The 12,853-nt window shown below is 37.2% G+C and overlaps 1 long non-coding RNA gene and 1 pseudogene across 1 annotated transcript; both read left to right on the top strand.

The window, feature by feature from the left end:
• The first annotated feature begins 6,586 nt into the window (after positions 1–6,586).
• Positions 6,587–7,831, top strand: LOC145947053 (uncharacterized). The gene is made up of 3 exons (XR_014427117.1): positions 6,587–6,873; positions 7,195–7,294; positions 7,744–7,831. It is a non-coding gene; the product is annotated as an uncharacterized LOC145947053 (long non-coding RNA).
• Positions 7,832–10,253: 2,422 nt separating this feature from the next.
• On the top strand, positions 10,254–12,598 carry LOC145947052 (uncharacterized; annotated as a pseudogene).
• The last annotated feature ends 255 nt before the right edge of the window (positions 12,599–12,853 follow it).

The following is a 12,853-nucleotide window of genomic DNA, read 5'->3' as shown; positions in this document are numbered from 1 at the left end:
ATCTTGTGTTCGGTGAGGCTCGCTGCAATACAAGACTTGCTGAAAGGATCTACCGTGAGAGATTTCCTAATCGGCGACACCCCTGTCGGAAAACATTTGCAGCCATCGATCGTCGCTTGCGGGAACTGGGAACGATGACGGTGAACAGATTAGACACCGGAGCAAGAAGACTTGTCCGGACCGTTGATTTTGAGGAGGATATTCTGGAAAGATTTGAAAATGAACCGTCCACTAGCACTCGCGCCATCGGCCATGCTATGGGAGTCGCCCACAATACTGTCTGGAAAGTCGTACACGAACAACAATTACACCCCTACCATCTACAGAAGGTGCAAGCAATGGGCCCAGCTGACTTCCCGCTTCGTGTGAATTTCTGTCAGTGGTACCTTAATCGCCTCGTAGACAATCCACATTTTGGTAGCATGGTTTTGTTCTCTGACGAAGCGCAATTCACAAAGGATGGCCTCTTCAACAGCCGTAACAGCCATCTTTGGAATGACGAGAATCCTCACGCGAAACACATCAGGACCCATCAGCAACGGTTTTCTGTAAACATTTGGGCTGCAATCTTAGGTGATCAATTGATCGGCCCGTTCGTGTTGCCACCTCGCCTGAACGGGAACAATTACTTGCAGTTCCTCCGCGAAACCCTGCCTGAGTTAATCGAAGATGTGATGTTGTTTGTACGTAATCAGATGTGGTATCAGCACGATGGTGCGCCGGCCCATTTCTCCCGAGCAGTGCGGGACTATCTTGATCAAACCTACCCTGGTCGCTGGATAGGCAAAGGAGGTCCAGTTGCATGGCCACCTCGCTCCCCAGACTTGACTTCTCTGGATTTTTTCCTTTGGGGTCATGTAAAGAGCCTAGTGTACGCCACTCCTGTAGAAACAGTAGAGGACCTGACTGCGAGGATCTTCAATGCTTGTGAGGTCGTCCAGCATACACCAGGCATTTTCGAACGAGTTCGGCAAAGTATGGTGCGGCGGTGTAATGCCTGCATTGAATTAGGAGGTCGCCATTTCGAGCATCTTTTGTGATTGCATTTTTTGTGAAGGAAAAATAATAAAGTTACTGGCGTCGACAGGCGTCGTCGGAGACCACATGTTTATTAATGAAAGTTGCATATTTTCACCTACCCTACAATCCCTCAACGGTTGGCACCGGAGTTCCCGAACACCCTGTATATATTTGCAGCAATCTCTTAACCTCGTTTCTCCTCTTATTTTCAGATCTTCGAGATCGTGTGACAACCGTCTTTTTAAAGACGACTTTGGCGACTACCGAGGATATCCTTGGGTAAGTAGCATCCACCGTTAGATTCTATACGAGATTCATGTGATCGCGCATGTGATGCCTCTAACGTTTATTCTTTCTTTTCAGATTCTCTCGGACGTATATATATATAAATTTATTTATATATATATATTTCATCGTACGAGTCGGAGGCGACTTTGGAGCAACTAGACAGGTGAGTTGGCGAATTAATTTGTTTCTTTCCTTGATGCACTCTTCGTTCCTCTCGAGGGCCCGACCACCATCACCATCGTCACCACCATCACTGGACATCCACGTCTAGTAATGGTGGCGACGATGGTGGCGGTGGTACGGGGGACTCGGAGGAGCGAGGGAATATGTTTATTTAAATGTCTTAATTTTTTTTTACGTTCCCCAAAACCCAAAGGAACACCCGAATGGTCCGTCGCGGTCCTTGGTGTGTGTGTGTGTTGTATCTGTCGACTAATGTTTTCTTTTTTCTTTTTCAGGTTTCGCGATCGTCGAGCTTGGATAGTTGGTCTCGTGCGACTTTACGGCCGATTGTCGGGCCTAGCGAGGTAAGTTGAACATTTTGTGCGTGTGTGCTTGCATGTTTGAGCGTGTTTGCATGTTGCGTGTGTGTTTGCGTGTGTTTGCATGTTTGCGTGTGTTTGCGTGTGGGTTGTACATTTAATAATAATTTTTTTATTTCTTTCAGGTTCGTCGCGACATGGCCGACGCCGGCGTCTGTGTTCTAGGGTCGCTGCATCCACGGCCCGTAGAATGCATCGGCCCCGCGGAAGGGATCGCGAAAATCGAGGACATCGACTCCATCCTCGTATGTTGCTCGACGATCGAGTCTTTCGCTTGCGAGGTGGGCGCCTCGCTGTACACGCGTCCGGCGCGAATATTGCGCTGCGAGAATATTAAAATGACGCGATATTTAAAGGCGCGAGCGCAGTTTCCCGCTCTGTCGGAGGAGCATCGACGCCACGGATTGACGGCGACGGGCGATCTTCACGCTCGGGAGGATCGGCTCTTTTCCGAGTTTCGGCTCGCGTCGGTCGACGACCGAATATTATTCGTCGTGTTCCAATACGACGAGGAGTGTGATTTTCTGCGCGACGTAACGCAACGCGCGACCGAGCACGAGGAGGGCCGCCTCACCACGTGCACAAAATCTTTTGTGCGACAGGTGGTGTTGCGCGCAGCCGCGCTTCTGGACGCGAATTGCGAGACCGCCCGCGGCGGGGCAAGTTACGCTCGGCACGACGTCGAGCGTAACTTTCCGATTTTCCAGGCGGATTTCGCGCGATTCGCTCGCCATTTAACCGCCACCATCGAGTCGCGAGATCTGCGCGAGACGTGCGGCATGTCGTACGCGCGATTCTACGTGGCGCAGCACGGGTTGCGCTTGGCAAAGGAGCCCGCGCGCGCGCTCCTGTCGCGCATCGTCCTGGTGGACCACCCACACGTGGACGTCGTCCAAGTACACCGCGCCGACACACTGCGGTGCGAGGCAGCGGACCAGGCGCTGCTGGTTCGCCTAAGCGGGCGCGTCCGCCGCGACTACGAGTCGCTGGCGTCGCTCTTCCGCGGATGCGTCCGCTTAGACGACAAAATAGATCGATTCCATATCGGTCATCTGACCGATTACAGATACTTCTCTCGACACGCCTCGCCGCCACGCGAGGAGCACGCCATCACCTTCGCGCAATGTTACAACGCGTCGGCGAAAATGTCGCGACCGGGCGACTCGGGCTATCTGCCCTCCTACCTGGTGGCCGGCGGCTATTATGCCGAGGGTGGGGGGAAAAGATACAAACAACTGCGCGACGACGCGCGCCAATATGTGCGCGACATAAGCGCGTACGCAATAAATTACGCGCGACGCGGCCACGCGCTCCGCATCGAGGAGGTGACGACGTTCGACTCGACGCGCCACGAGTCGATCGCCGCCACCGTTCAGTGACTGCGCGTTTTTATGCCCGGCGAGCCGACGCTCGTGCTGAGCGAACTGCTCGCGCGTCGGCTCATCACGCGCGTGTCGGGGTGGCCGGAGCACTTCGACCAGACGGTCGGGGCCGACCTCGGCACGATTAGGCGCTGCGTCCACGACGCAGATTTCTGCGCCGATACACTCGCGTGGTCGCAGCGCCACGCGATCGCGCAAGTGGCGCGCGCCGAACTGCGCCTCCTATATTTTGTGCACGGCCGTAGCACGCGATATAACTACGACCTCATGCGAACGGTGTTCGCGGGTGGGAGCGAGGCCGCCTCGCTACAGGCCGGGGTCGCGCGTCTGCGTTCGTGCGCCGAGTTGGGCGCCGACGCGGAGTGGGATGACGCCTACGTGCCCCTCCACGCCTCGCGTCTCCCAAACGACGTGTCCGAGGCGGTGCGGCACGTCGCGCAGATACAGCGACTCATGCCGCCTGGAATGAACGCGCCCGAGCACGCGGCCGTGTATCTCGAGGTGTGCGTGGCCGCGTGGGCGTACACGCGGTGCTGCGGCCTCAGCCAGCCGGCGCAGAACGGACTGGATCAGGCGCAGCTCGTGAACGAGCTCGCGAACGCGGCAACGGAGGGTGGGCGGGCGTCGACGTTCGGCATGGCCAAATTCTTGGCCATGTACGCCGAACGTGCGGTAAATTGTACGGTCAAGATCATTAAGACCATGACGGCCGACGTGGTGTTGCGCGCCATGGCGACGAGGCCCGAAACCACGACCTCATGCGAACGTTCGCGCCAGCCTCCGCTGGCCTCGGGACGGGGAGGAGGTGGAGCGACGACTGCGCGCCGCTGTCGAAACGTTCGACGTGTTCCCGTTCCGCTTCCTCTCCGCCCAGACCCAGCTCAATCACTGGGTCGTCGTCGCGCGCGACAACGAGACGGCGCGTCGCAACATGACGGTGGAGGGCGCGAGGGAAGCCATGCGTTTGGCGAAACTCGCCGCGAAGCAGGCGGGTCGCGCGAGACAGGCGCGAGAGGCGCGAGAGAGAAACAGGAGGAGGCGCAAGAAGCGCGCGCGATCAACAACGTCGTCGTCCTCGTCGTCCGCCTCGTCCGCCTCGTCCGCGTCGTCCGCGTCGCACCGTCCTCATCAGTCCGCGTCGGCTTGTCATCTTGGATGTCACCTTGGATCGTCTGATGGCCGCGCCGAGGTCTTTTCCACCGCGGTCCTCTTCCTCCTATTAATGCTCCTATTCTTTGGCGGCGGCTGCTGCTGCTGTTCTGGCTTACTCATTCTATTGTCAGGCCTAGCTGTTCTCACAGGGGGGGCCTTAACCAAGGGTCCACCCATCTGTACTCCAGAGGAAGCTGCATATCCGAAAGGTCCCGAAGAAAAGGAGAAAACCGATGATGCTGGTGTTCATGCTCCCGTTGCTGCTGCTACTACTGCTGCTGCTGTTGCTGGTGCAGACATCACTGTCGCCCTCCTTTTTCTTCTATTGGAGACCACTCTCCACTCCTGGGGCGGCATAATACGAACATTCTCGACAATCTTGATGCCCTTGTCCTTCTTGGATAGATGTGAGACTACCGGCGTACCTTCGGGTTTCTTAATAATACTCTCGTCCCCCATCCTTCTTAATTTTTAACCGTCTCCAAAGGTTAACATTGCGTTGTCTCAGCAACAATCGGATTAAGAGCTAGCACAAGTAATAGGTGCGTACCTTATTATTATTTTAAACTATTATTCTAAATATTAATAACAGTTTTATTTTCTCTAAAATGTTTATTAATAAAAGAAGTATGTATACTGATAGAAAATACATTTTACTGATAGAATTATGGAAAGAAACGAATAACTGTTTATAACTCACTGTATTAATTAAATGTTAATCAATAATTATATAAAAAAATGAATGAATAATTATTTTATTAATTATATGTTAATTAATAATTATTTATATTTTATTTATATATTCTATTTATTTATTTATATTCTATCATATATTATTTAAATTATTACTGAATAAACATATTAAATATATAAGGATGATGGATATCCCTTTTTTGTGGAATGTTTTTATTAATAACGATAAAGGTGATAGTTGGCAAATAGATCATGTCAGAGAACGACATTTCCCAGAGAGCACAGCGAATTCGAGAAGAATTCTTTTTGAATACCCGAATTCTGAAATGAAGTCTTTTTCTAACCCATATCTGTGCCAAAAGAACTATTAAGAATTCGCAATAAATTCAAAATTAATTTTAAATAGTATTCTAGTAGAACTTTTATCAAAGTGCTTTTTCGAATTCATCGCGATGGTTGCTTAACAGTTAATAGACTATGAGCGGAAAAATGAAGCGTATAAAAAATCAATTTTTATTTTTTCATATATTAATGAATTTTGAGGTTTAATATATGTATGTATATATAGAATATAATAACTGATTTTGATTGGCCAAAAAGATATTTCTGTTTTTTTATGCTTTAATAATTAAAGATATATCAATACTGCATCGCATAAGACTGCAGAAATATTGCAGACATTCAATAGAGATAAGAAAAAATACGTAGAAACTGTGTAAATTCATTCTGTTTACATCAGTAATATTTGGATATCCGACTACTTTAATCTTCATAGCCACTTTTTGCAAGCTTTATATAATTCTCATAACAAATCTTAAATACGAGATAGATAGCGCATCGTGCGTCGCATAGCGGTAAATAAAGGAACTAACGATTACTGAATACGTATTCTCTAGGAATTCATTTTGACTAAATTATGTGAATTCATAACGAATTTGAATATTGAATCCTTTTTTAACTCATTTTGACTAAATTATGTGAATTCATAATGAATTTGAATATTGAATTCTTTTTGAACTCATTTCGAACAGATTACTTATATATTTCCTATGTTTATTCAATAATAATTTAAATAATATATGATAGAATATAAATAAATAAATAGAATATATAAATAAAATATATAAATAATTATTAATTAATATATAATTAATAAAATAATTATTCATTCATTTTTTTATATAATTATCCAGACAACACACAATATTTATGATAAATATTCATAAATATTTATGAATATATATTTTTTAAAAATATATAAATATTTTATACATGTTTTATAAAAATCTTTATTTGACATATTATTAAAATATAGATAAAATATTTTATATAATATTTATGGTAAGTAAAAATAAATATTTATGGTAATTATTTTGTAAATATTTTTTAACTATTTACTGGAAACGCCATCTGTTTCATGGAGTGCAAATTAATATCCGACTGTATCTGTTGTATGTTTCATCAAGCAAGAGAAAGTTCTTTTGTAAACGTGCCTTAGGGCCAATTTCACCAACGTCGATTAACTTTAACCTTCGGTTAAACTATATCTTTGTCTCTTTTTAAGAATGTATCTGAAAAGAGACAAAGATATAGTTTAACCGAAGATTAAAGTTAACCAACGTTGGTGAAATTGGCTCTTAGAGTTCTATAACGTGCCTTTGAAAAGTGTCGTTTTATCTTCGGCTAAACATCGATTTTTGCTCTCTACAAGGATTTTTGGTTTTATTTGTGGAGTCCCATACAAATCCCATATAAAATCAAAATACTTTAGTTTTTTCGGAGTGCTTCAGCTGAAGGTATGTTATATTTTTTAATACATACTTTTTTAGGTTAGGTGAGCATACTTAGGTTGCAATACTCGATATCATATATTTTTGTGGTAATTGGATTTTTTTAAGAGGTAAGATATATTACTTATTATACACTTTTGTAATTTTTTTTAAACATTAATATAAATAATTTTACTTGTTTCGACATTCTATATAAAATGATATTCTATATAAAATTCAGTAAACGTGCGTTATGATTTTGAGCTCCGTAGAACTCCAAATTATTGCAACAATATTGAATTAAAAATTATGAGAATTATTAATTATATTTATATCTTATGTTCGCAGAAAAACACAAAATATCACAAAAATTAAAGACACAAGGAAATTGAAAAAAAAGAAAAGATAAGAAAAAGGAAAAGGAAAACAATTCCAATCCAACATATCGGTAAGTAATATATACATATATAGCTGCGCAGTCAAGACTGTGCTACGAATGCTTCACAAAATATCATTCTATCTTAATATTTTCATGGAATATAGAACAAAAATAGATGATGTTTCAAAGCATTCATAGTGCAGTCTTGATCGCAGCCTACATCACAATATTTGTAGCATAAGTATACATTTCTTATTTTATCAAATGTAAATATATTAAAACTGTATGTAACAATAATCTGTGGAAGGCCTATGCGAGCAGTAACATAATAGTGGAATAATTCATCAAGAAAATTTATTGATGTTTATCCTTTGTCAACAATGCTTACATATAAACGTAAAACGTTTCGATACTTGTGTCTTTTCAGCTACGTAATAAATAAAACACTATTGGAAAACAAATCTTTCACTTTTACAGAGACTCACGTTAATACATACATATATGTATTATTTTTACAGAAGCTGTATAAATGCATATACCTTCAGCAACAGAAGACAATATAAAAGTAGCTATAGCTTCTTGGCTAGACAATTCGGCATCTCGACTGAAAAATAAATTAAAGTAGTAAAAAATACAAAATTTTTGTACTTAAAAAAATTTATTTAATTTATGTTATAATGTATTTGTTAAAATGTAAGATAAATAATTAAAAATTATTTGTTTCAGTAAATGTGGTTATAAAAACTTGAGACAAATTTGAGACAAGAATTTGAAAAAGACTCCTCTGATGAAAAAGAAAACTTATAGCATACGTGAAACGATCGACGAGTGGCTACGATGCTACTTATACTAATAAAAACAATATTTAGGTTAAAAGGCATTCTATTTTGATAATTTGGATATAATCTTAGTTTAATGTATTTATAAAAGTTATTCAAAATCTATTTTTTATATAATAAAAAAATTTTCTACAAAGCTTTTTTATATTCAATTTTATTTTTAATTTACCTAATTTTTCATTAAAAAAATTATATATATATTTATTAAAGAAAATATAAATATTTTTAAAAGTCTCTCTAGCATAATGATTTATTAAATATATATTATAATATCTACCATAATATTTATGATACATATTTTTCTGATATTTATGATAAATATTTATGATCTATTGAATCTAAGACTCCAAAAACATTTATAAAATATTTTTGATAAATATTTGTAAAATATTAAAATAATTCGGACCAATATTTTTCTCACTTAAGAAAAAATTTGTAATTAATAATTTCAAGTTATACTTTATAAAGACCACAACCATGTGGTCGATAAAGTCACAACTTAGACAAATTCATTGGCTAGTGTGGTCGATTAATTTAACTACCCTGTTGATTAATTTACTAGCGATATATAAAAAATAAAAAACATTTAAATTTGCTCCTGGACCTAATCATGGAGCCTACCCGTATAGATGATTTTCCAACTGTTTAGTATACGTCGGCGGATATACAAGGCGTTATTTACAAATAACTATATAAAAGCAAAAAGAGAGAAGTATTGTTTCGAAGGGTCTGAATAGCTTAGAGGTAAAAGCAGTCGCCCGGAAAGCGAAAGACTCGGGTTCGATTCCCGATTCAGCGACTTTCGGACCAATATTTTTCTCACTTAAGAAAAAATTTGTAATTAATAATTTCAAGTTATACTTTATAAAGATCACAACCATATGGTCGATAAAGTCATAACTTAGACAAATTCATTGGCTAGTGTGGTCGATTAATTTAACTACCCTGTTGATTAATTTACTAGCGATATATGAAAAATAAAAAAATAAAAAAAAAACATAATTATTTTAATTATAGTGTATATTTTAATATGTATTTTTTATGTGTATATTTTAATATGTATTTTAATATGTATTTCTTCCTCGATGCAGTTTGATTTAAAATGTATCTCGCATATTCTTTCTGGATACAATTACAATAAAAATTATTGTATTAAAAAATTTAGGTTATGAGCGATGTATGTTAAAAACATAATTTAATTACCATTTTTATTCTTGTATTCTTTATCTTTCTGACAAGCTTCCAATCATTTCGATCACAAATCCGGATCTTGGGGAAATGTATAAAACATTACTTTCTTATTGAAGACATAAGACGTCCGAGTTTTGCAATTTTTTACGAAACAATTCGGCATGATGTTGATGTCCAAAATAACACTTTAATATCACACTCCAACACTTAATATTTAACGCACATTGCCAGCAATATACATATGGCAGTATCAATCATATGATTTTGCCGAATGGGTGAAATCTAATTGGATCACTTCCCACTACTTTCGGACGACTGCGCATCCACCGGAATACTTCACCTTTTATCTTTCTACCATGAGTACCACCTTTCAAGGTGCAGATCGGGAGCTCGCTTCGTCGATTCGATTTTCCCTCAAATTTCGACTCAATATTCTTCCACAATTCACTTTGAAGATTTGAAACTATTGCTTCACGATTGCTTACATTCTCGAATAGATACTAAAATTGTAGATAAAATATTTGCTAGTTCGAAAAATTTTTTCAAGACCATTTTTATACTTATAACTTGAATCTCTGTATTTGATATGATAGCTTCGCGTTTTTCTCCAGCTAAACGAGAATCTAACTATGCAAAAATATTGATCGATTGTGGTTTAATAAGTGCATTCAAAGTTTCAGAATATTTTAAGCTTTGATGATCAGTTTTGAAATAATCGAACCCGTTCTGCATTATAGTTAACATTTTGGTAAGATCCGATAGTGACTGTTTGGGGTCTGTAAAATTACATTTCTGCAGCAAAATCAGTATGAGGGTCTGATTATACAAATTGTTCAAGTTACTAATTAAACTAGAAAATGATCAGCCCCTCTCAGTTGTAGAGAGTCCTGCATTTATTGATTTAATTAAAATAGGACTGCCTTCATCAATTCGAATAATGTGCAAAAAACGAGAGAAGAAACGAAATAAGAGAAAAACTTAGTCAATCATATTGTGACATGAAAACTACTCTTGAAAACCAATTAAATAGAAGTTATCTCAACTACAGCAGACTTATGGATCAAAGCAAAAAGTTCGCTTAGATATAATTATGATTATATATTTTATTTAATATTTACATAATTATATATATTTTAGTTAATTTTTACATTAATTTATTTATATTAATTATATATTAATTTATTAATGCATTTTATTTTTTATGAATGTATATTTTTATTCTTTAATATTTATTATAATTCAATTAAAATCTTTGAATTTTTTATAGAAGTTATTTAGGAATAACGGTTCATTGGATTAATTAAATAACTTTAGAAAGGGAATCAGCCGCACTGGCTTGCCGTAGAATTAAAGGAAAACACACTTTTGATGTTTTAGCAAAAGCAATTAATTCCATATTTTTTGAATACCACATACAAAATAAAGTATGTATAAATTTGTAATTAATAATTTCAAGTTATACTTTATAAAGACCACAACCATATGGTCAATAAAGTCATAACTTAGACAAATTCATTGGCTAGTGTGGTCGATTAATTTAACTACCCTGTTGATTAATTTACTAGCGATATATAAAAAATAAAAAACATATTTAAAATAAAGTATGTTGTATAACAACAGATAATGGTACAAATTTTGTCAAAGCTTTTCGGTAAATTAACATTTTATAATATTATATACAATTTTTTTCTTGTATATGATTATACATATATATATATATATGTGTATATATATATATATGTGTGTATGTATATATATATATATAATTTTTATATACATAATTATATTTAAAAGCGCATTAAATTTTTTTATAAATACAATTTTTTGTAAATAAAATTCTTTAAATTTGTTAGAGAATTTGAAAAAGAAGAAAATGATGAGGAGACTAACATGGAATTCCATAATTTAAATGACTTATTAATCACGGATGAAATAAAAGATTTAGACGCAGAAGATTTCATTACTCTTCCGCCACACCATAGGTGTGTTAGTCACACGCTTAATCTTATTGCAGCCAAAGATTCTGAAAAAGCTTTGAATAATAATGCTTTATATAAAAAAAATACAGGCTAACATTTGCAAAATTATTTAAATTATGGAATAAACAAAATCAGTCCACGCAAGTGGCAGATAAAATAAAAGAAATTTGTGGCGTTTATTTAAAAACCCCCGTTGTTACTAGGGAAAAAGATATTTTATTACTATTTTTCATTTATCTATATTTATTTTAATTTAATAAATATCTTAATATTTTTTTGAATATACATATATTATTCTCACACATACGCATTATGTATTATATAAAAACAAAACTTATTTATTTATTTGTTGTTATAATAGATGGAATTCAACTTTTGATTCCGCATATCAACTAGTCACTCTTTTGAAAGACAGCTCAGAGAAAATAAACCAATGTTTGGATTATTGTAACTTACAGAGATTGACAAATGACGAAATAAAATTTTTAGATGAGTATTGTCAGGTAAATTACATGCACATATATAATATAACAAAATTGAAACATATAAATTATATGTATAAACGATAAAAAAAATGCATTTCTTCATATTTTCTTGGATTCTTAGGTAATGGAACCTTTGGCAAAGGCATTGGACATCTTACAAAACGAAGTGGGGATGTGTATGGAATATTTGTTACCTGTTTTGAACAGCTTACAAGAAAAACTAGAAAGTATTAGTATTACAAATAAGTTGACGGATTACCAGCCATTAGTTACAGCCATTCAGGAAGGTTTAAATCAAAGGTAAATCAAATTTGTTAATCTATTTATAAATTAAAGACTAAAAAAATACATACAGTATTTACAATTTACATTGTATAAAAAACAATAAAAATATAAAAATTTTAGTATCTATATGTTATTTTAAATTTTAGATTTTGTACAACATTCGAAAAGAAGGAATTAATAATCGCAAGTTGTCTACATCCTAAATTTAAAACAAACTGGTTAAGTGGAGAAAAAAAAGTAGCTGAAAGCTATTTAGAAGATTTGTTAGGCATTCGCTCAAGTGAAAATTCTCCAAATTTAAATAATGACGATTACGACGATTTTTTTATTTTTTATCGGCAATCAACAACTCCGGAGTCAGAAGAAGAACTGCAACGATTTTTAAAATCAAAAAGATCTGATGTTAAATTATTACAAGATTTTCCGGCATTAAAAAAGTTATTTATTAAGTTTAATACAGCTTTACCAAGCAGTGTATCAGTTGAAAGATTATTTCGTATCGGTAATTCTGTATTGTCACCGTTTAGAGGTCGCCTAAATGATGATCTAATGGAATATCAACTTTTATTAAAGGTTAATAAAAAATATCGATAAAATTAACATAATTTTGTGAGTTAGATAATCCTATATCTTAATCCAAACAATTCTATAATCAAAATAATCCTTGTAGTTGCATTTTAAGAATAAATTAATTTTTTATTTAGTCTTATCTCGATTTAGCATTAAAAGTAACGGAAAGAGGAACGAATCGTTATTTTTTAAATAACGGTAACGATAACTAGTTACTTTTTTTATTCGGTAACGAGTAACGGTAACTAGTTATTTTATTTACTCTGTAACGAGTAACGG

The sequence above is a fragment of the Prenolepis imparis genome, unplaced genomic scaffold (assembly GCF_030444845.1).
Source record: "Prenolepis imparis isolate NDT839.2.m4 unplaced genomic scaffold, iyPreImpa1.0 SCAF_39, whole genome shotgun sequence".
Lineage (NCBI taxonomy): Eukaryota > Metazoa > Arthropoda > Insecta > Hymenoptera > Formicidae > Prenolepis > Prenolepis imparis.
The sequence above is the reverse complement of the archived record's forward strand: the minus strand, read 5'-3'. Positions and strand labels throughout refer to the sequence as shown.